Consider the following 20,735-nt stretch of genomic DNA (forward strand, 5'->3'; position numbering starts at 1 on the left):
CCCTTCTTAACTTTCGGACACAGTTGAGACCCAATCTTGACCTCCTTCACATCATCCTCGGAACCCAAGTTGACTAACTCAATCTTCTTTTCGAATGGTTGAATGGCTTTTTCCTCGTGCTCAAGTAGACGAGTCAATTCATCTGACACTTCTTCATCACTTTCCTCCTCAGCCTCAAACACAGGGAATTCAAAATTTGGAGAAGGAGAAGGATCATTGTATTCAATGGGGTTACAAACAAACCTGCATAATGATTTGATATTTTGATTTTATAGAAGTGAATTGTGACCAAATATTATGCAGATCGACAATTATATTATTTATTTATGTTTTTTTTGTGATTACCATTTTCAGAATAAAGAAAAAAGTTCAAATTTGAAATGCCCAACAATGTTCACTTCTCCCTTAGGCATAAGAGAAGTATTTTCAAAAACAAATAAAAGCAATTACTTAGATCGATGCATAATAACAGGAATGTCAACAGCAGTCCAATTGTTGCAAGCTTTTCCATGCGTCACAAAATTGGTGCAGTCTTCGTCTTCATCACCCTCTAGCACCACAGCTAAGTGTTGTTCATTACCAAGAATGAACCCTCTGCTACGGAAACTAGGTTGCACATTTTCATCTCTAGCCACAGATAAACCTTGTTAGAAACCCAAACCGGCTCTGCTCTTGTTGTCGGGGACCTCTACCATCTGTCCCCACTGATCGGACTGACCATCCTCAATAATCTTCTTTGCATCTTTGAATGAGGCCATGGGTGACCCAATTCTCTTTTCTTCAGCAATAGATAAGTCTTGGAACAGAGTTCCAACCTCATCCTCAGCTTCTACATAAGAGAAAGATGATAGGTGGCTGACCAACAACATCTTCTCCTCACCAATACTAACCAGCTTTCCATTCTTGAGAAATTTTAGTTGTTGGTGCAATGTTGAAGTAACGGCTCCTACCTCATGAATCCATGGCCTTCCCAATAAACAACTATAGGCAGGGTGGATATCCATTACTTGAAAAGTAATTTGGAAGTCACTCGGACCTATCTTCACTGGAAGGTCCACTTCACCCATCACAGTTTTGCGAGAACCGTCAAATGCTTTGACGATCACGCCGTTATATCTCATAAGCGCTCCTTAGTATGACAGCCTAGACAGAGTTGACTTCGGAAGTACATTCAATGAAGACCCGGTGTTTACCAATACATTGGACAAAACGTCATCTTTGCAATTCATTGAGATATGTATAGCCAAGTTATGATTTCTACCCTCCTCGGGAGTTCTTCATCACAGAAGCTAAGATTGTTGCAGGAAGTGATGTTAGCCACAATATGATCAAACTAATCCACCGTAACATCATGTTCCACGTAATCTTGCTCTAGAACTTTCTGTAGTGCTTCTCTATGCGCTTCTGAATTCATTAACCGAGACAGTACTGAAGTCTTAGAGGGAGTTTGGAGCAACTACTCCACCACATTGAACTCATTATTCTTTATCAATCTGAACACCTCATCATCATCGCTAGGCTTCAAACAGCTGGATTCACCAGACTGACACTTTGGAGCGTTAATAGGATCTACCATAGGCGCATCAAACTTCTTGCTAACAGATAAGTCTTCCATATTCTTCGGGAACACTATCCCAAAGACACGACCACTACGAGTCACCTTAGTAACATCAACTATACTCACAACAGAATTGGTCGTAGGCAAAGGAACCTCTTGACCATTCTCCAACATGGTAGCATTATACTGATATGGGACAGCCTTATCGGATGTATACGGGACGAGGCCCGCTAACTGTATAACCAACAACGATACCGATCTGTTCCTAACACTGTTACTGCTATTGCTATCGTACTGGATCACTACTCTTTCAAGAGTTTTGAAAACGGGAACAATAACATTCACATCGACATCCACGTGATGGGACTGGAGATTCTGAATTATACCTTCATTCATCAACCTCTGGATGTCTCTCTTCACAACCATACAAACTCTGGGATTGATATTGCAAATAGCACAACCATCATGGCCATGCTCACAATCGCTAACCAAGCAAATATCCTTGTGCATCCTCACCAAGGACCTTCTAATGAAGCGTGCATCAAACACCTTGAACTCACCGGGACAGCCATCCATCATATTAACAGATGAATTCCCATGGGCAAGTAGTGGGTTAGCTTTGATGTTCGGAGCACGGTCCTCAAAGGACATCATTCCACTCTTGACCCGCTTCTGGACTTCATATTTTAACAGGTAGCAGTTCTCGATATCATGACCGGGAGCTCCTTGATGAAAGGCACAATGGAGTTCCGGTTTGTACCACCATGGAAGTGGTTCTAGGATTTGCGGTGGGTTTCTTGGTTGCAACAGGTTCTTGAGAACCAAAGATGGATATAATTCTGCTTACGTCATAGGAATTGGGTCGAAAGAGACCTTCTTCCTCTCAAAATTTGATGGTTGTTGAAGATGATTGTTGGTATTGTTGTTGTTGAAGGTGTTTGTTCGTTGATTTGGTTGTTGCTGTTGACGTTGTTGTTGTTGAATTGTCGTTGACTGATTGGTTGAAAATACGGAGATCACAAATGATACTTGATGATGGTGTTGATGGGGTGGTTGACTTCTTCTTACATGAGGCCTCCTCTGCCTCCCAACAGACACTACATTAGTCTCTGCTTCCTTCTTCTTACCAAAGCTATTACCATACCTCTTACTGGATGACGCTTCCTCCTTAGATAACCGTCCCTCTCAGACACCTTCTTCTAGCCTCATCCCCATGTTTACCATTTTGGTAAAATCACTGGGGGCATTAGAAATCATCCGCTCATACTAATATGAGCTCAAGGTCTTGAGAAAAAATTTAGTCATCTCCTTCTCTTCCAAAGGAGGGGTAATATGAGCGGCAAGCTCTCTCCATCTTTGCGCGTACTCTTTAAATGTCTCCTTTTCCTTCTGAAATAACGACCTCAATTGGTCCCTATCTGAAGCCATATCAACATTATACTCGTACTGCTTCACGAATGCTTCGCCCAAATCATTGAACGTGCGGATGCTTGCACTATCCAATCCCATGTACCACTTCAGAGCGATACCAGTTAAGCTATCTTGAAAATAATGGATCAACAACTGATCATTACCGGTTTGGGTAGACGTCTTTCTGACGTACATCACAAGATGACTGAGCGCACAGGTATTCCCCTTGTACTTTTCAAAGTCAGGCACTTTGAAATTCACCAGGATTCTCACATTTGGAACCAAACAAAGTTCCGCAACACTCTTTCCAAACAGATCCTTACCCTTCAAAGTTTTCAACTCCTTACGCAGCTCAAGGAATTGGTCTTTCATCTCGTCCATCTTCTCATGCACATCAGGGCCTTCAGACGACTCAGAATGATAGATGGTGTCTTCCGCACGGGGCAGAGTATGCATAACAGGTGGCGACACAGACATGACAGGGGTAGATACCGGGACGGAAGCAAAGGTAGGTGCAAAACCATCAGGCACAAAATTAGGCGGCATTCCCCACGGGAATCCGACAAGCATGTTGGGTGCAAAGTGAGCAGCGGTTGTAGGAATGGTAGAGGTAGAAACCTCAGAAATAACAGTCCTCTGAGGAGGAGGAGGAGGAGTTGCAGGCGTTGGAGAAGATTGGCTCTGAGCGGCTAATACTTACTCCATCATGGCAGTCAGATGGGCAATCTCATCCTTCAAGTCTCTTCTCTCTTACTCTAGATGCTCCATAATCTTTTAGTGATTGGCGCGGGTATCGTATCGATGAGTCAGCTTGGCTGAAGCACATAAGAAATACCAATAAGACATCTGGCGAAAGAGAAACCTGTTTATGGAAATGATGCATGAAATGCAATGCTTGATCGTTTTTATTTTCAAGGAACTTACTATATTATTTGCAAATATATATATATATATATATATATATATATATATATATATATTCAATAATTTGATATGACCATAAAATCTCTTTTATTTATATAATTGGAAGGGTTACACTGAGTACAATTTCAGAAACCAAAAATACAAAATACAAGATAAAAGGAGACTAGTCATCCTAAAGATCCCTAACAACATCAGAAGGTCTGACTGCAGGCGTGTACTTCCTTCGAATGCGTCGGATCTCAGTCTCAAAAGAAACCTTCATTTGAGTCTTCTCGAGGACAAGCTGGTCAATAATCTTCTTCCAAGCAACGGAAGGCTGAGGCAGACTAGAGAAGATGAAACCTCTGGTTCTCTCTGTCTATTCGTTACTCGGTCTTTAAGTAGCTTAATGAGTGCATCTTTGTCCTTGGATTCAAGCTGCAACTCCTCATGCTTTCGGCTCTAAGCATGGAAACGCTCTTCCCACATATCCTTTTCTTGCTTCATCTTGGTGAGCGCGTCTTCCAACTCCTCTACATCTTGGTTAGTGTAGCGGGGTTTTCGTCATTTTTAGGTTTATTGACTAAACCAAAAGTCAACATACAATTCGAGTCGCAACCGCACTTTTATTTGTCCAAAGGAAAGGCTAAAAAGCGAACAAAAGCCAAGTAAGAAGTTTTTAAAATCTAAAACTAATAAAAAAGTCAGAGATCTAGGTAAGGGGGTTGGTTATGAAATGGGAAGGTTTTACGCACCCAAAACATCCTTAGTACTATAAGGGAACCTCTTTTTGCAAATATGTGTTGTAGGTTGGTATTTATGAAAAGATTTGTCCAAAAGATTGGAGGGATGATAAGAGAATGGATTATATTTACAAATTTTGTTGTTTGAATGGATGAACCAATTGCCTACATACCATCACAAAGGAGGATCAAAACCTCATAGTTCGGGGTAAAAATCTCAAAGATTGGTGAGTTGATTTTAAAATCAAAAGCCTTAAGGTCTTTTGTTATCAAAGGGAGAAAACTCAACCTAAACCAACAATCCACCATGTGAGGAAGGCTTCAACATGCTAGTGAAGGGTTAACCCTGTAATAAGCATGGAAGGCTTATAATCCATCACTAAGGATGAAGTGAGATTTACATCAACCACTATGATAACTCAAACCTATGACTAATGTTTTGAAAAGATTTTGACAAGTGGCCATTAGATCCACAAAACAACTTGAAATGGGTTATATTTATAAGTTAAAATTTATATACAAAATGAAGTCAAAGTGGAATTAAAGTTTATTCACAATGAGTATTTATGAAAAATGGTTTTGAAAAGTCAAAGGCCTAAGGCCTAGGTTTCTAATTTGAAATAAAGTCAAAGTTTTGAAAATGATTTTTGGCTTGGTTAGAGTGGGGAGAAGAAGAGAAAGGCTATTCCTAAAGCATACAAAGATAAGAGGGGAAAGATAAACCCTTGGAGTTCCTTTTCTTGGAGTCATAGAGATGACTCAAGATGCTCATTTCCTTTGGACTTAGCATACAAACAAGCAATCAATAATTGAATACAAGCTCCTAGGATCTCTATTTGGCTTGACTCTTAACTTGGCTACTCATGACAATGGTCCTCTTTTCACAATCTCAAGGTGGGATCCCTATCACACAAAAGCAAACATCAAAAATCTCACAACACAATAAAGGGAAATGACAAAGAGTAAGTTTGAGGAGAAGTCCTTTGAGATCAACTTTGAGTTTAGCATTCTAAAGGCATGAGGCCTAGTTGCTCTTCAATAAATTTTTCATTCTAAAGGCATGAGGCCTAATTGCTCTTGAACTCCTTTAAGCATGGGTAAATCCTAATTCTAAGTCCTTTCTCCTTTTGCATTTGGTTCACATTAAAACAAACACAAACAACACAAAATAGCAATATATTTATATACAATAATGGGCTCAAATGAGCAAAATAAAAATGACATAAACATAAAATATGTGCTCAAGTGAGCAAAGATGAAAATCAATATGAATAATGAGCAAGAAATAAATGACATTAAAAGTAAATGGCAAGAAGTTAAAAGCTAAAATTAAAGTTAGTAGCTAGTAAGGTTATGTTAGTTTGTCATAAGATAATGTAGCGCTATGTTAAGCAATCGTAAGTGGACTAATGTAGTAGTCACACCTATCAGAGGCCGGTCAATAAGAATATAGGCAAAGAACACAAGTTAGAGGTCATGACTAGTAAGCCAAGCTCCATAAACTTGCCATGCCAAACAAAAGGGAAAGGGCCTTGTATTGACTTTTTGTTATTTACTTGACCAAGAAGTAACCTATCTTTGACACAAAATAACTCACTTGATCATGGATCAAGTTGAATTTGGTTTGGATCAAAGAAGGTTAAACTTCTCATTTGTCAAGACCAACCTCAAGACTTTAACTCATTGGCCATTGATGGAAAGAAAGGGATGAAGATGAAAGGGAAGGGGTAAGAAGTCAACAAACAAACCCTATTGATCAAGGGATAACTCATCCTTGATCAAATTCATTCATCTTTCTAAGTGATGCTCCTTAAGGACTTTCAAACCACAAGATTCAATGAATTTGATCAAAGTTGAATCAATTCAATATCAATCAACACCAAATAGAAGAGAAATGAATTTAACAAGTCAAGAAGTCAATGATATTTTTTTGGCATTTTTTGAATTAAAATAAAATACAAATAAAAAATAAACAAATAAAGTTGAACCTCAAATTCATTTCAAAACAACTTCAACAAGTCCAATTAAATTCTCATAGGTTCAACATAGTCAAACAAACTTTGACTAATTTTCTTACAAATTTTTGAAATCAGAAAGCAATTAAAAATAATTAAAAACAATCAAAAATAGCATAATATGAATTAAAATCTCAAATAATCTTAAAACAATCAAGAAATTGTTGAGACTATTTTTCATTGACTTATCATGATCCATAGATGCTATGAAAATATTTTTTGGATTTTTTAAAAGTCAGAAAGTATTTTAAAATGAATTAAAACCATTAAAAACCAATTAATTCATAAAAAATATCAAATGAAGTCACAAAAATAATTAAAAATCATAATATGAAACTAGATTTTTCAACATGATGAAATGAATTTTTCAACATGATGAAACTAGATTTCTCATATTTTTCTGACTTCAAATGAATTTTTAATGAATTAATGAAAATGAAATGAATTAACAGAAAATAAATGGAAAATGAAAATAAGCGAAAAAGCCTGAGCCACATGATGCGCTTCATTAATTGACGTGGCACTTGTGTATAGTCCAGATCTGAGGACACACGGTGCACTCTAGTCAAACACGCCACAAAACCCATTAAATGAAGTAATTAAAAGGGACGCGTGAGATTCGATCGTGGCATGGAGATCCAAGGGCCCTAGCGTGCACACGTGCTGATGGTGGTGGAAACCACCATCTTCTCTGGCGAAGCAACAAATTCCGGCCACCAGTTGCAAAAAATAAATCTTAATGAAAATTAAAAACAAGGCCATGGAAATGAAGCTCGTGTGATGGAGATCATCACTGTACCAATGGATTTCTCTCACTCTTCCTATATTGAGAGAAATGTGAAGGAGAAAATCATGGTGTCCACACGGATTGCTCATGAAATGGTAAATTAAATGCTTCAACATCTTGCCTCAAGTGTGAGGACTTCAGAAAACCACAGAAACACAAGAATGCTACATTGAATTAGGAGTTTCAGATCAAAAAAGTTTGAATAGATACCTTCAAATTTATGAACTTCTGGCCACAAATTCTCCAAGATCCTTGCTCCTTCTTGATCTATCAATGTAATGGAAGTGATTAGCTAAGGAATCATGCTTTAAAATTCAACTAATGATATTGAATTTCAAGCTCGAAAGTATGAAATTTTTTGAGTGATTCCTTTGGTCAGGGCTATGGTTTTACTTCTGCAGCACTTGGGATCTCCAAAAGGTTATTGAATGAAGCTCATTGCGCCTTTATTTATAGGTGAATGCATCAGGTGATCACACTTTGTTCATGTGCATGGCAAATGGAATTTGAATTGCATGGGCCTTTGTAGGCGTGTGGAAGGCCCAATGATGGCTGAAGCAACTTGCTGATATCACATGAAAGTCATTTGGACGTGCACTTTGAATGGAGGAAGCTTGCATTTCGAGTTTTAGTATACAATATCAAAATTGCACATGCATGAAAAGAAATTTGAAACTCACAAATGGTAGATCCAAAAGACTATTGTGAGTAATGGTTGGAAAGCCCTTGAAATAACGAACAAAAGTCATGTTGGGCAAAAAAATCATTTGGCATGTGCAAATTGATCAAAACTGGCTGGGAAAATTCAGGTACAAAACATATTCAAATCATTTTGAAAAAGTTAGCCAAAAGCAAGCTTACTCAAACCCCTTTGTCCTTATGATAAAAGCTTCAAATGAAGGAATCTCCAACATCAAAGTTGTATACCTTTTCAATATGGTCAATCTAGACTCAAAGTTTGCATCATTTGGATTTTTTATGACAAAGTTATGGTCATTTTAAGTTGGGAACTTTTTCAAATTCAATGAATTAGGTCCAAGATGACCTATAATGTTTTGCATTATAAAATGTATTTCGTTTAGGATTATGAAATTTTGACCAACATAACATTTGAAGTAGACATCTACAAAGTTCCAATGCATTTGGTATCACCTCAAAATCATAAAAACTAAGGAAGTTATTCCCTTGGTAAGTTGACCCAAAATTAGGGTTTCAGTCAAAATGACCTATAATGTTTTGAAATGAGTGATGACCTTCCGAGCTTCAAATAATTTTTTTATGAACATGAAAGTTGTTCATATGGTTATTATGCACATTGTTGCTCTTGGGGTCATCTTCATTTGACAAATACATCAAACTTTATATCTTATTGGACCTCAGCTTAGTCAAATGACTTGACTGGTCAACCTTTCTAGGCCAAACTTCCAATCTTGATGAATAAATGATTGAGGGGACTAAAATAGGCTCGTATATGCATAAAATGATAAATTAAAGAACTTCCCTTGATTAAATTTGATTAGAGGTTGAGATTTCTTCATGGGCAAGGCACAGTCAAAGCACAGTGAAATTATGGTTTCCTTGGGAAACAATCTTCAAGTGGCAAATTGAGATACTTGGGAAACATATATAATGATTAGGATCTTTGTGGACCATTGTCATTCTTTTTCTCATCTTCATCTAGCCATTGCATTGGGCTTAGGAGCCTCCTAGGAGCATTGTGGAGCACATGATCACTTGAGCTTCAAAACAAAAAGAGTTAGTGATATATTTTTGTGCTTTTGGTTAGTAATCAAATAATAAAAGCAATAATATATAATACAAGCATGCTTGGTTGTCTCAAGACACTCAAACAAGTCCCAACCCTAGGGTTAAGGAGCCAATCATGCTATGATCCTTGAGGCAATGCACTTGTGCAATAACATGATGTTATGAGGGATATTAGGGTCAAAATTAGGGTCTTACAGTTAGGGAGAGTTAATGGCTAAACCACAACCATAGACATAGGTATTTCGCAAGCATAAGGCAGCTTCAATTCCAAAGCTCTCTTCGTCACCCAAAGAGTGTAAGCTTCCAAAGCTACACAATTGCGCGGACCAAGCTCGGATCCTCCCTTCCTATGCACATTATGCCAAGCATGCACAATCTTCTGCTTCAAATGTTGGGGATCTTTACCCTCTTGATAGAAAAGACCTTCTAACAAAGTGTTATTAGGTTTGTCTCTCAAGGGGAACCCAAGTTGACGACGAGCCAAAGCAGGGTTGTAGTTGATTGCTCCTTGTGTACCAACGAGGGGAACATTAGAGAATTCACCACAACAATAAATAATCTTCAAACTGCTCAATGAAGGGTCATACCAAACTATATCATCATTAGTGAGAGACATAAGTCTCTGAGACCACCGTAGACATTGTTTGTTCTCCACAAAAGCAGGCGTCTGAGGCAAGTGCAAAATAAACCACTTGTACAAAAGAGGAGCGCAACAGACGATTGTTCCACCACCCTTAGAATTCCTTAAATGCAAAGAGAAGTACATATCACCCAATAAAGTAGGCACATGATTCCCAATCAAGAAAATTCTAATGGTGTTAACATCAACAAAACCGTCAATGTTAGGGAACAAGGCTAAACCATATATGAGAAACACAAAGATAGCCTCGAAAGCCTCCACACTACCGGCTTGAGAAAAAGCAGTAGCTTCCTTGATGAGGAACTCGGAAGTCAACCCAAACAAACCTCCTTTCTTCACCCAATGAGCCCCAATCTCATACTTCTTCAAGTGAAGAGCTTAATCTCTAAAATGAGATATGGGAATCTCTTCCAATCCACTAAAAGGCATTTTGCTAGAAACAGGTATTCCCAAGAGATGGGTATACTACTCCAACATAGGCACAAGCTGATAACCAAGAAAAGTGAAGCAATGGTAGAGAGGATCATAAAACTGAACCAACACACTCAAGAGTCCTTCAACCATATTAACAGATAAGATAGACAGAAGTTTCCCATGACGTTGCTTGAAGTCCAAGGGATCTAATACAAAAGATTCTAGCTTTCTTAACTCTTTCAAGTATGGACATTTGAAACTATACTTCTTAGTGTTCCTTCATCCATAATCCATGGTCTGAAAATATTTGCAAATAAGACCTCAGTTCCTTGAAATTTTTGTGTGATGAATGTTATGATGTGCATGAATGCATGAATGCAACAATCATAAATAAGGTATCACACATAAGGCAAACAAACAAAGGTCAAGGGATGAATCAAGTCATTGTCAAGATCAATCATCCATTTTGGTGGATTATGGTTTACACCTTATCAACATCCAAGTTCCATTTATATTGGCAAAACTTAATTGGATCAATCAAGAATCAAGGGTTTGTTGTGAGTCACGAGCATAGAGTCTGGGTAAGAACCATCCCAAAGGAGTGAACTAAGGATAAAAACCTGTAGATCATGTTCTAAAAAGTTCCCAGAGTCTTAATTCCATCTATCGGATATTATAGGTTAGGATGACTGACTCATCAACCCATAATATTCTCAAGAGAAACTCGTCTGAGTGTAGTATCGCGTAATAACTGTTATTAAGTCTACACTTGAACAGTCTCCGCACTACATCCTAAATAGGCCAAGTTGGGTTAAATGTTCTACGGTCCTCAGCTTCTCAGACCCCAAATCAGAGATAGTAATGCCTAACCACAAATAACTCGTGTGACTTGTCTAACTCCAAAAGGGTCTCCACTGAGTAGATGAATCTCAAGCCAACTTGTTAAGGACTACTACACACAAGTCGAATATGACTATACCATCCTCCTATCTTAATTGCACTCAAGTTCAGGTTAGAACTTATCTCCCCATGCAGAGATCACCAAGCACATCAAGCATATTACATCATACAAACAAATATACATACATCAAATATACAGTTATATACACACAAAAAAGTAGGTTAAACCCACTTGAGACTACTCCCCAGCAGAGTCGCCACTTAATTTATGTAGTAGTAAATTCATGACCATCAAGCTATGGATAACCTAGACGTCAATTAAACCAGAGTCGCCACCGCGTTTTTATTGTTTCCAAGAGAAAAGGGAAAAGTACGAACAAAACCCGAAAGATAAGAAGTTTTCAAATCAAAACTAATAAAATGCCAGAGATTATAGATAAGGTTGTACCATACCAGTATAATGCTGCAATGTTGAAGAATGGTTAAGAGGTCCCGTTACCTACGACTAGTTTAGTGGTGAGCATTGCTGATGTTACGAAGGTGACCCGCAGTGGTCGAGTGTTTGGGCCAGTTATCCCAGAGGAAACAGTGGTTGGTAAGAAGGCGGAGGTACCTAATGTAGATCCAGTTGGTTGTTCAAAGGATAAGTCTGGTGAACCCAGCAATTTGAAAGCCAACGATGATGATGAGGTACTCCGACTGATCAAGAGAAGTGAATTTAATGTGGTTGAGCAGTTGCTCCAGACCCCCTCGAAGATTTTCGTGCTGTCTCTGCTTTTGAATTCTGAAGCACATAGAGAAGCACTCCAGAGAGTTCTTGAACAGGAATATGTGGAGCAGGATGTTACTGTGGATCAATTTGATCATATTGTGGCAAACATCACTTCATGCAATAATTTGAGCTTTTGCGATGAAGAACTCCCTGAGGAGGGAAGAAATCACAATATGGCTTTGCATATTTTGATGAATTGCAAAGAAGATTCTTTGTCAAATGTGCTAGTTGACACTGGGTCATCACTCAATGTGCTTCCAAAGTCAACATTGTCAAAGTTATCTTACCAAGGAGCTCCCATGAGATATAACAGAGTAATTGTCAAAGCTTTCGATGGCTCGCGCAAGACGGTTATTGGAGAAGTGGACCTTCTAGTTAAGATAGGTCCGAGTGATTTTCAAATTACTTTCCAGGTAATGGATATTAACCCGACCTACAGCTGTTTACTAGGAAGGCCATGGATTCATGAGGCAGGGGCTGTTACCTCTACTCTGCACCAGAAGCTCAAATTTGTCAAGAATGGCAAGTTAGTGATTGTGGGAGGAGAGAAAGCATTGTTAGTTAGCCATCTGTCATCTTTCTCATATGTAGAAGCTGAGGATGAGGTTGGAACTCTGTTCCAAGCCTTATCAATTGCTGCTGAGAAGAGAGTTGGGGCACCTATGTCCTCGTTGAAAGATGCGTAGAGAATCGTTCAAGAAGGTCCTGTTGATCAGTGGGGGCGCGTGGTAGAGGTCTCCGACAACAAGGGTAGAACTGGTTTGGGGTTCCAGAAGGGCTCGTCAACCGTTAGATCTGAAGAGATGCAACTCAGCTTCCGTAGCGGAGGGTTCATTCATGAGAATGAACAACACTTAGCTGTTGTGCTAGAGGACAATGAAGAGGAAGACTGCACCAACTTTGTAATACGTGGACAGACATGCAACAATTGGACTGCTGTTGATATTCCTGTTATTTTGCATCGATCTAAGTAATTGCTTTTATATTTTAAAATCCTTCTCCTATGCCTAAGGGAGAAGTGAACATTGTTTGGGCATTTTAAATTGATCATCAATAAAATTAATTCTATTCATCCACATCTTTGATGTTTGTTTTTACTTTTTGCTTTATTTTGAAAATGGTAATCACAAAAAACATAAATAAACAATATAATTGTCCATCTACATAATATTTGGTCACAAATTCACTTCTCTAAAATCAAAATATCAAATCATTATGCAGGTTGGTTCCTAACCCCATTGAATACAATGATCCTTCTCCTTCTCCAAATTTTGAATTCCCTGTGTTTGAGGTCGATGAGGAAAGTGGTATAGAAGTGAGTGATGAATTGTATTGTCTTTTGGAGCAAGATGAAAAGATTATTCAGCCGTTTGAAGAGTAGATTGAGCTAGTCAACTTGGGTTTCGAAGATGATGTGAAGGAAGTCAAGATTGGGTATCGATTGTGTCCAAATGCTAAGAAGGGGTTGATTGATCTTCTTCGAGAATATTTAGATGCGTTTGCTTGGTCATATTAAGATATGCCTGGGTTGGATTCTGATATTGTGGAGCATAGGTTGACGTTGAAGCCAGAATTCCCACCAGTCAAGCAGAAGTTGAGAAGAACACATTCTGGTATGGTTGTGAAGATCAAAGAGGAAGTTCAGAAGCAGATTGATGTCGGTTTCCTTGTGACCGCTGAGTATCCGTAATGGGTGGCCAATATTGTGCCAGTTCCGAAGAAAGATGGAAAAGTCCGCATGTGTGTCGATTATAGATATTTGAATAAAGCCAGTCCGAAAGATGATTTCCCTCTGCCACACATTGATATGTTGGTAGACAATACTTCCAAATTCAAAGTCTTTTCCTTTATGGATGGATTTTCCGGATATAATCAGACTAAGATGGCACCCGAGGATATGGAGAAGACCACATTCATTACACCCTGGGGAACATTCTGTTATAGAGTGATGCCTTTCGGTTTAAAGAATGCTGGTGCATCTTACCAGAGAGCAATGACTAATCTTTTTCATGATATGATGCATAAAGAGATTGAAGTATATGTCGATGACATGATTTCTAAATCAATTGATGAAGAGGAACATGTTGAACATTTGTTGAAGCTATTCCAGCGTTTGAGGAAGTATAAACTACGCTTGAATCCCAATAAGTATACTTTTGGTGTTCGTTCTGGTAAGTTGTTCGGCTTTATTGTCAGCGAGAAGGGTATTGAAGTTGATCCTACCAAGGTCAAAGCAATACAAGAGATGCCTGCGCTCAAAATTGAGAAGCAAGTCAGAGGTTTTCTCGGCCGCTTGAATTATATTTCCAGATTCATTTCCCACATGACTGCCACATGTGCACCTATATTCAAGCTTCTTCGGAAAGATCAGTCTTGTGATTGGATCGAAGACTGCCAGAAAGCATTTGATAGCATCAAGGAATATCTGCTTGAGCCTCCGATTTTGTCTCCACCTATTGAAGGAAGACCGTTGATCATGTATTTGATTGTGCTCGAAGATAGTATGGGTTGTGTTCTTGGTCAGCAAGATGAGACTGGAAAGAAAGAATTTGCAATCTACTACCTCAGTAAGAAGTTCACCGACTGTGAGACTCAGTATTCTATGCTTGAGAAGACTTGTTGCACATTGGCTTGGGCTGTTAAGCGTCTGCGCTAGTATATGTTGAATCATACTACTTGGTTGATATCCAAAATGGATCCAATCAAGTATGTATTTGAGAAGCCTGCTTTAACTAAGAGAATTATCCGTTGGCAGATGTTGTTATCAGAGTATGATATCGAATACCGATCTCAGAAAGCAATCAAAGGTAGTATCTTAGCTGACCATTTGGCTCACCAACCAATTGAAGATTATCAATCAGTACAGTATGATTTTCCTGATGAAGAGATTTGGTACTTGAAAATGAAGGACTGAGATGAACCATTGCTAGAAGAAGGGCCAGAACCTAGTTCCCGTTGGGGCATGGTATTTGATGGAGCTGTTAATCAATATGGAAATGGCATTGGGGCAGTGATTATTACTCCTCAAGGAACACATCTACCATTTATAGCTAGGTTGACTTTCAAGTGTACGAACAACATGGCAGAATATGAAGCTTGCAATATGGGGCTTGAAGAGGCCATGAATCTCAGAATCAAGTATTTGGATGTCTTCGGTGATTCAACTTTGGTTATGAATCAAATTAAAGGAGAATGGGAGACAAATCAACCCGGTTTAATACCGTATAGATATTATGCGAGGAGGATTTCAACTTTCTTTACAAAGGTTGAATTTCATCATATCCCTAGAGATGAGAACCGGATGGCAAATGCTCTTGCAACGTTGGCGTCAATGATTGTAGTGAAGTATTGGAATGAAGTTCCCAATTTATCTGTGATACGTCTTGATAGGCCAGCTCATGTGTTTGCTGTTGAAGAGACCAAAGATGAGAAGCCGTGGTATTACGACATCAAGTGTTTCCTCCAAAGTCAGATTTACCCGCCTGGGGCATCTTTGAAAGATAAGAAGACTTTGAGAAGATTAGCCGGTAACTTCTACCTTAATGGTGATATACTGTACAAGAGAAACTTCGACATGGTTTTGCTCAGATGCATGGATAGACACGAAGCAGACTTGTTGATGACCGAAGTGCGTGAAGGTTCCTTTGGTACTCATTCTAATGGACATGCAATGGCGAAGAAGATGTTGCGAGCAGGTTACTATTGGCTGATAATGGAATCTGACTGTTGCAAGTTTGTGAAGAAATGCTACAAGTGTCAAATTCATGCTGATAAAATTCATGCTCCTCCGACACTTTTGAATGTTATCTCTTCCCCATGGTCTTTCTCCATGTGGGGAATTGATATGATTGGGATGATTGAGCCCAAAGCTCCGAACGGACATCGTTTCATTTTGGTGGCAATTGACTACTTCACAAAATGGGTTGAAGCGACATCATATGCAAATGTGACCAAGCAAGTTGTAGTAAGGTTTATCAAGAATCAGATCATATGCCGTTATGGTGTGCCAAGTAAGATCATTACTGATAATGGATCGAACTTGAATAACAATATGGTGGAAGATCTTTGCAAAGACTTCAAGATTGCACATCATAATTCTTCTCCCTACAGACCCAAGATGAATGAGGATGTTGAAGCTGCGAACAAGAATATCAAGAAGATTATCCAGAAGATGGTTGTCACATACAAGGATTGGCATGAGATGCTCCCATTTACTTTAAATGGGTATCGGACATCCGTCCGCACTTCAACAGGGGCAACCCCTTTCTCTCTTGTGTATGGTATGGAAGCAGTACTCTCCGTAGAGGTTGATATTCCTTCATTGCGTGTGCTCATGGAAGCCAAATTGACTGAGGCTGAATGGTGTCAGACCGGGTTTGATCATCTGAATTTGATAGAAGAGAAGAGATTGACAGACATATGTCATGGTCAGTTGTATCAGCAAAGGATGAAGAAATCTTTTGATAAGAAGGTCAGACCTCGTGTGTTCAGAGAAGGTGACCTTGTGCTCAAGAAGATTTTTACGTTTAAGCCAGATTCTAGAGGAAAATGGACTCCTAATTATGAAGGCCCGTATGTTGTTAAGAGAGCCTTTTCAGGTGGTGCATTGATTCTTACAACTATGGATGGTGAAGAGTTCACTCGTCCTGTGAACGCAGATGAAGTCAAGAAATACTTCGCCTAAAGAAGAAAAGAACAGCTCGCTAAGTTGAAAACCCGAAAGGGCGGCTTAGGCAAAAAATGAGCGTCTCGGTGGATTGAAAACCCGAAAGGGCGATCCAGGCAAAAATTAGAGACATAAAACATAAAAGAATTTCCCGATAAGTTGAGTACCCCACCTTGGGGCAACTTATGCAAAAATTAGGGATTATGGCAAGTAACTGCACCCTGGTGATCTTCAGTGATTTTGAAGACTTGTTTGAGCACAAGGGTTGACATCGGTTCATCTTCAGCAGCGGTCAAAAGCATAGTGGATATCAAGATTATGTAGAGGGATTAAGGATCATTTGTATTCAATGTAACCCTTTTCCATGTAAATTACCATTTTCAACTTTGTAAAATCTATGGAGTCTTGTCATTTTCCAGACTACCATTCTATTAAATAAAGTTGAGCTTTTATCCAATTGTTTCTACTCTTATTTACTTCAGCCAATAGTTTTAAATTTTATTATGATCATTTTGAAATTGAATTTTTAAATCAAAATCAAGTTTTCTTTAAAAATATAAAAGCAATAACTTTTCCAAAGCAAGTAAAAAGAATATCAACAGCATTTTGATAAGAAACAAGTTCTTAAGTGCGAAGCATCCGAGGTTCCCCAAGCAGTTAACTTTTCGGGTATCCCTAGACGTTCGTGTTGTTTCAGTTCCTCGTCAGAATGTCTGATCCCCGGTGGAGCTTATTCCTTTTTCCCCAGCTGAGTTGGTTGCGACGTGTCCTTGTCCTCAACATAATTTCGGCCTTCCCAGTGGAGTTCATTTTTCCTCAGCAAGGTGGATTATCATCAGAGATGTTTGATCTTTCCCCAGTCGATCGCCTTGGTGTCCCCACCGATCATCGTATCCGCGCTCCCAGTCAGAGTTTCCTCCTGGTTTATGAGCAGCGTTTTTGTTGATTCCTCTCCAGTAGGGTTGTCTCCCATTTTTATGGTGTTGAACTAAAATTCCCTACAGATTGGATGTTTTATCCTCAGCAGATCTCTTCCATCTTTCCCCAGCCAGGGTTGAGCCTTTGGGATGTTGATCTCTCTGTTCTCTAGCAGTTTGTCTCCATGATTTGTGGATTGACCGAGGATTGTACCGGTGGTTCGATTTCTTTGCGATACCTTTGTATCCTTTGTGATCGTTTTGTCAGCATAATCACCATATATACATATACATATACATTCATATAAATTCATATTTTGCATCTTCATATTTGATTTGTTTGAGATTTTCATTCTCTGTTATGGAGGTACTTTATCCCCATACCAAATCTAGTGTTTGTCCTCCTTCAATTATAGAGTGTCATCCCTTTAAGCAGAAAAGACTTTAACCTTCCTCTGTTTCCCCACTAAGTTTGTTTCTTCATGGATAATTGTTATTTCAGTTTCCTCTCCAGCAAATTTTATGGATGGAATTACTCCCCTTGAGTTATGTCCTCATTAGGTTGAGTCTTGATTGACCGTTTTCTTTCTAGCTCTTACCTATATAGATACTTTGGTCCCCTAAGAGTCTATTACCCCGTAGTTGGTAATATTCTTCTTAGTTTGTGGTTTGTTACTTCTTGCCCAATACTCGGCAGAAGTACCCTTTTTTTTTCCTCGGCAGAATCCCTAGTGAATCTATTCCCCGAAAAGTATATCCTTGATATGTTCATCCTAACCGGTGACAGATATCTTTTCTTCCCCCGTGGAGTCTATCCTTGATATGTTCACTTTAACCAGTGACGGATATTCTCATCTTTGGTATTCTACCCAGTAAAAAGGTAGTTGCAATCCCTATTTTGCTCCTCAGAGAGTCTACCCTTGATATGTTCACTTTAATCAATGACGGATTTTCTCTTCTTTGGTATTCTATCCAGTAACTGATAGATGTAATCCCTATTTACTCCCCTTTTCAGATTCTATCCTTGATATGTTCATCCTAACCGGTGATGGATTTTCTCTTTGATTGGTCTTCTACTCGGTAGCCGGTAGTTGTAAATCCTATTTTGTCCCCTCACAGAGTTAATCCTTGATATGTTCATCCTAACCGGTGACGGATTTTTCTCTCCGACGGTTTTCTATCCAGTTTTCGATAGATGTAATTACTCCTTTTTGTTCAGTTGGTATATCCTTGATATGTTCATCCTAACCGATGACGGGTATCCTCCTTGACATCCCCAGGAAAGTCTATCCTTGATACCTTCATCTTAACCGATGACGGATTTTCTTCCCTGTCGAGTTTATCCTTGATATGTTCATCCTAACCGATGACGGATACTCTCACTCTTTGGTTTTCTGCATAGTAACCGGTAGTTGTAAATCCTATTTTCTGCAGTTTTCCCCAGCAAGGTTATTCTTACCAAGTAACCGATAAAGAATTCTCTTTCCTGTTGGTCCTCAACGAGTCATCCTTGATATCTTCATCTTAACTGATGACGGATGTTCTCTCTGCCAGAACTTTATTATCTCCTTACCCAGTAACAGGTAGTAGATAATAGATTTTTGCTTCTTCTGTGTTGAAATTTTATTTCTCCCCAGTTGAGTTGAGTGCGCATTTCCTTAGTGAAATCGCTTTCCCCTGCATGAGTCGAGTACCTCAGTTTTATCCTGACTTACTCGTATCCCCTGCAGAGGTTGTTGTTTCCCCGACTGAGTCTCCATTTTTTATGGAATCCCTCTAGTCCCCCAGTAGTTTTAAGTCGTAGCCTGGCCTACGCATAAGTCCCTTTTTATCCCCTCAGAGTCTCTGCCTCCCCAGCGAGTTTTCCTTACGGAATGCATTATACTCCTGCGGACTTTCGGTCTCTCTGATTTCTTTTCCTTTGTGGCAATATTTCCCCACAAAGAATTAACTTTTTGCATTCATATCATATGCATCATGAGGTCTCTTAGGGACCAAAATTTGTTTCTATATGTTGTTATTTAAACCCATTCTACTGAGTCGACATGAAGATTTTAACCTTTGCCTCCTTAGTTAGAATGTCCTTAAATAGGGGCAGCTGTAAGACCCCAATTTTGACTATCCCTCATGCAATTTCATCATATGCATTAGCATTGGGATCATATCTCGGCATCCTCCTTACCCATTTTCATTGGGTTTGTTTTGGGAGAGATCACCAAGCACTTTGTGATTATATCATACTTGTATATTATCATTTTACTAACTAAAATACCAAAATATGTCTTTGTGTTTGCCTAACTCTTTTGTAGGAAATGCATGATTCCATTGATCTATCAAATTCATATCTAGGGTTTGAGACCCTCATGAACAAAGAGAACAACCAATAATTGATCCAAGAATGGCTATGCGCATCATATATGAGTCCCAATGTTCTCTACATGTTATATTGATCAAGTTTTCTTCAAGTGTTTGAGGGTGATTTGCCTTGGAAACCCTAGTTTGACTGGGCATCTTGAGTAACTTCTCCAACAAGATATTTTACCAATTGATCAAATTTCTCAAGGGACACTTCAAAATTCATCATATTAAGCATATATGATCTACCTTGAGCCAATAAAGTCAAGAGAATTGGAAATTAGCAAGTTGGTTAATGGTGGTTGGCCAGATGAATTCATCTAATCAAAATTGGGTCTCCCTAGATCCTATCTCCTACAATTTTCACCATATGAAAATGATTCCAAGATTAAACTTACCCTAAATGACATTATAAACAACTTTCATGTTGAGACCTAGATCTAGTTTTGCTTGGAAAATCATTTTCTATGTTGAAACATTACAGGTCATTTTGTCTAAACCCTAATTTGAAAGTCAACTTCCCAAGGCCATAACTTGCTCAATTTTTATGAGATGAAAGATTTACAAGTTGCACAATCAAATTCAATGTGTCTACTTCAAGTTTTATGTTTGGAGTGGGCGCTAATTCAACTTCTTTGAACATGTGATATGAGGCTACATTATAGGTCACTTTTGACCTATACCATTGATCAAGTGATTTTTCCAAACTTCAAAAATGCACAACTCTATCATTTCAAGTCCAAATGACATGAAACTGGTGACTATTTTGAAGATCTTTGAGAGATCTACAACTTTTATGAAGACATTTTTCTCATTTGAAGCTCCTAAAAAAGTTAAGCAAGGTGGAACATTGAGACATATGGCTTGACACTTAGAAAATTTTTGATA

This window comes from Lathyrus oleraceus, chromosome 5 (genome assembly GCF_024323335.1).
Source record: "Lathyrus oleraceus cultivar Zhongwan6 chromosome 5, CAAS_Psat_ZW6_1.0, whole genome shotgun sequence".
NCBI lineage: Eukaryota > Viridiplantae > Streptophyta > Magnoliopsida > Fabales > Fabaceae > Lathyrus > Lathyrus oleraceus.